Raw genomic sequence first — 4,641 nt, forward strand, 5'->3', positions numbered from 1 at the left:
GGTCTTTAATGTTTCATGGCTGATGTTTGGCATATTGTAATCTCCTGATGTTTCTGCCTTTTACATCTACAGAACCTGGAGACTGACAAAACTTGACCAGCCAAAAAGTGCAATAGTGTTTTCATACAACAACAGACAGGCTCACCTCAGCTATTTACCTCACGGTTACGCGTTTTAGCAAACATGGTATATTAGGAATGGTTGTAATCTCCACAGGACCGCTGTCATGCCTGTGTACTATGCAGTAGTACTTGTGTGGGGCTGCAGGGCCCGATGCAGATCACCTTTCATTTACAAAGCAATGACGGAACCATGTTCATTATGTTTTACAATACAGGAGCAAAAACCTGTGCTGTTGTTGTCATCCAGTATTTAGTCCTATACACTTCATCCATGGTCACTTAGTTACAATTTACTTTTTGCTTATTACAAATACATAGCGCAAAGAAAAGTTAATCTAACTTGCAGTCATTCTCAGAGATGTCAGAAGTTAGAGTTTCTTTGCCAGGGTCACTACTCAAAACGTCTGCTTTCTACAGCAAGACACTTCACAACACCATATTTTAGACTATACCATTGTTTAGCTGTCCTGAAGAGGAAAAAAAGACCTCAGAGAAGTCTGTATAGGTGCTGAATCAACTAACTTCTCTCCTTGTACTTTACCTAAATTAGCCTTTTTTTGGTTTGTTTATTCTGACAATCAGCACACAGCAAACCCATCAAATACACTCACACTAGGCCACAACAGCAGCATCATGGTATATCCTCAAGCTATCGGCCTAAGTTTCCCTTATGTGTATCTTTACAGTCTTTTCAAGTGAGACCATTAAATTTTAATTCAAAGCTTTTCTCCTTGTTTCGGATACAGTTGCACTGCAAAGATGTCTTTCTATGGTTTGCTCTCTCTTCTCATAACCCATGTGATTTTGGACGACAGTGTTTAGCCTGTTGTCACAAGCCAAACAGCAGTCAAGTGAATAATTATGGACCGGATTTGGCATCATACTTGCTTTAATTCCAGGCTGAGAGTATATCTGCTCCTCTAGCAATAAGCCAAAATATGCAGATATTTGGCTTTTCATTCTGGCAAGAGGTTTACAGAGGTTACAATACTGTTTGCTGAGTCACTTAAAAATAAACTGACATTTGCACGTGCATTCTTTTAGAGAAGTTTACATAAGACTAATACCACTCTCATATCTTTTTGTTAAATGTTAAGGCTAAGATGTAAGAAGAAACATTCAAATTAGATTTACAAAGAAGTGGTTGGAAAGTTTAACAAGACACATTGTCCTTTAACAGTTCATGTTACAGCTTGTGATTTCTGCATTTCCACTGTTGATTTTTTTAGCAACTCAGATGTAAACATGACAGGAGCCTGAAGTTGTCCTGGTGTAGCCAGATTCAGTGCATCACTAGTTAGCCTAGCTTAGCATTGAGACAACATTATGTGAGGCCTTAAAGTGGGACAAAAAACCATGCCTGACGCACTGTGTCCGACCCCGCTGTGTCCGACCCGCTGTGTCGTCCTCATGAAGCCATTCAGTGACCTAGAGCTGCAGCCATGAGTCAGTTCACTGGTAGAAAATGAACCTCAGCTATTTAGAAGCAACAGTCACCGACATGTTCTGGTTCCACCTTCTTTAATGTGAGGAGCTGATGCTTTTCTTTGTCAGACATGAGAATCAGCTGAGTCTCTGTGGATCTGTTGGTTGGACACAACAAGACGTGTGGAGACGCCACCTTTGGCTCTGGAGAGTCACAGTGGGACTTTTTCCCAGTGTCTGACATTCTGGGGACAAACAGATCAATCAGATCATCAGGACGATGATCAGCTGATTGATCAGTGACCCTGCTGGTTGTGTCTCCACTCAGCTGTCAGGAGGCTCCTTTGTCACGTACTCACACTGTCAGCAGGCTACAACTACACTTATACGCTGTACTTAATGCAACCAGACAGTTGTGCTGTTGTAGTGGACACACACACACACACACACACTCACGTCCAGTGGGACAGGAAACGGGGACACCCTGCCTCTGCTGCCATGGCAACCAGCCAGAAGGTGACATAGGAGACCAGGGGTGGGGTGGCCTCTGAGCTGCTCTGTGATTGGTCTACTGTACAGGCAGTACTACACACTAATACTCAGTGGTGGAAAGTAACGAAGAACATTTATTCAAGTACTGTACTGAAGTACAGATACCTCTAAGTATCTGTACTTCATATCATTATTCTGCAGATACAGATTACTCATACAAAATATAAATCAATGAACTATTTGACATGTAAGTGTAGACTGAGCTACCCAGCAGTACTGTATGTGAAGTACTTCATGTTAAAAGTATAAAAGGGAGTTAACATTAGCGCCATAGTAATACATCAGCTGTAGTCCAGTAATATCACATACATGTTTCTGAGGTTCTGCACAGCTAGTTTTTACTTTTGATGTTTATACTTTTGTTCTTAGGTAAAATTTTGAATGCAGGACTTTTATTTGTAATGGGGTATTTCTGTATTGTTGTATTGCTACTTAAAACATTCATGAAAAGCACTGAACACTGAGGTTTGAGTCCAACAGCAGCACAAACAGCTGATCACACAGGTGAACCAGCCCTCTGTGACACAGACTGAAGGAGATTCACTGCAGCATTGTTGGATCAGACTGGCTCAGTCTGACACAGGGGTCCCTAATTAACTGGCAGGTGAGTGTTTGCCTCGATTGGAGTTAGTTTCTACTACTTTCCCAGGGTAAACCTGAATGCAGCACAGGGAGACGCACCATCCTCCTTCTTGTGAACTGCCTCGTTTAGTGTCCTGCTGCAGAGGCTGTGACTGGAGGAGAGCAGGAGACTGTGGTTAATTGACTTTAATTATTAACACTGATAATTAAACATGTGACCAGCTCAATGCACCAGGTTGTTTCCAAAATAAAACTATAAGGATTTCAAAATAAGAAACTCCAAGATCTTTCATAAGATTAAACCAAAGAAACTGTTTTTCGTCTGGGCTGAATCATGAGGTTTGTGGTCAAGGTGGATTTCTGCAGAACCACTGCACTGACCTGTTGCTCTGTCAGCTGTGGATTAAGGTTTAGCATGAATTTAGCTGTGCTGTCATATCAAAGTCACATGATAATAATAATAGTAAACTTTATTTCTATAGTGCTCTCTAGCTCCAGGAGCACCAGAGTGCTGGGATGTCTATTGGGGTTTCTCTAGTGCTCCATTTAGTAAAATCTCAGCAGCTCATTCATTCAAGTCATTACAGAACAACTCCTGTTTAACATTTCTGAAGCCTAAAAACTAAAACATGAAATGAACGACTCATGCACATTAAGCCAGTCGAGGAGATGGGGAGCAGGAGCTGAACCCCAGCAGCAGACCTGTGGTTACTGTGGGAAACGCCAGACTACACGGCACCAACTCAATGCGGCCAGAACCCTGTTGGTACCGTTTAGAAATCCACCAGTGTCTGTGAGGAGAGGAGACAAGGAGAGAGGAGACAAGGAGAAGAGGACAGAAGACCCTGAAGCTGATGATTCAAACTGAAGTGGCCTCTGAGCGGTGACTGTTTCCAAAGATGAAAACTTAAACTCTATCCGCTGATGAGGACTGTGCGATGTGATCAAAAGCTCTGGAAAAATGCAGCGAGTAGCCACCACTGGCCCAAAACCAGAACCACTAGACCAGAACTCAAACTTCTGAACCAAAACCACCAACCTGCTGCAATGGAGACCCCCTCCACACACTGAGCGGATGGATAAACTGTTGTTCGTCAGGAAATTGTTCCAGCCTGGAACTTCCCCTAAAACCACAAATGGGTTCCACATTTCTCAGAAACCAACCAGACACAATAGGTCAGTAACCAGTCAGCTTTGCAGTTCTGCGCGCAGAGCCAGGTCAGCTGTTGCCCCCTGCTTCCGGTCTTTATGCTAAGCTAAGCTAACCACGTCCTGACTGTAGCTAGTGAGCGCACACCAAACAGAGTCCCAAACTGTGGAACTATTCCTTTAATTCTGCTGTTGACGTGTTATTGTTGCCATGAGTGGTTGTTGTGCTGTTGTCACAGCTTCTTGTCTGTTGTGTTTCATCACATTTATTTCTCTGCGGAAACACACAACATGTGTTTTGTGCTTGACGGACAGGTGATGAGACATGAACCAGACTTTGTCCTCTAACATCCGGTCGCTTCACCTTTACTACCTGCTCATCACACATTTACAGACTAATATTTACGGTTCACGGTCCTGGACTCTGGCTCCGGCCCTGAACCCGGACAACCCGCACAAACCCGAAGTCTTGTTAAAATCTGGATCGCCTCTCCCAGCAGGGCACCGTGCGCTCCTGTGCGTGCTGGAGGACAGACGCCCATGTTCTCACCTTGCTCTTCCGCTCGCAGCTCCTCCCGGTCCTGCTCCGAGCCGCCGCTAACCACAGCCCGGACTGAGGAGTCCCAAAGAAACAACCAGAGTCCGGTAGAGTCCGATAAAAGCGGGACGTCCCCTGGTTTATTCCGGGTTTGCAGATCCAGATGAGGACAGTCCGAGTACTCCTGCCGCCGTTTTTATCTGAAGCATCCTCCCTCGCTGTGCCCCGTCCTCTGTCAGGTCCGCAGCAGCTGACTCGGGACCAGCCAATGGG

General features: G+C 44.4%; 1 protein-coding gene across 1 annotated transcript in view; it reads right to left on the minus strand.

Moving 5' to 3' along the window:
* The window catches only part of LOC109968629 (leucine-rich repeat neuronal protein 1), a 20,943-nt gene extending 16,350 nt beyond the window's left edge, over positions 1-4,593 (minus strand). Inside the window, 1 exon segment of the mRNA XM_020615015.1 lies at positions 4,381-4,593. The gene's annotated coding sequence lies outside the window, so the exon portion shown is untranslated.
* Between the last annotated feature and the right edge of the window lie 48 nt (positions 4,594-4,641).

This window comes from Monopterus albus, unplaced genomic scaffold, assembly GCF_001952655.1.
Source record: "Monopterus albus unplaced genomic scaffold, M_albus_1.0 scaffold155.1, whole genome shotgun sequence".
Lineage (NCBI taxonomy): Eukaryota > Metazoa > Chordata > Actinopteri > Synbranchiformes > Synbranchidae > Monopterus > Monopterus albus.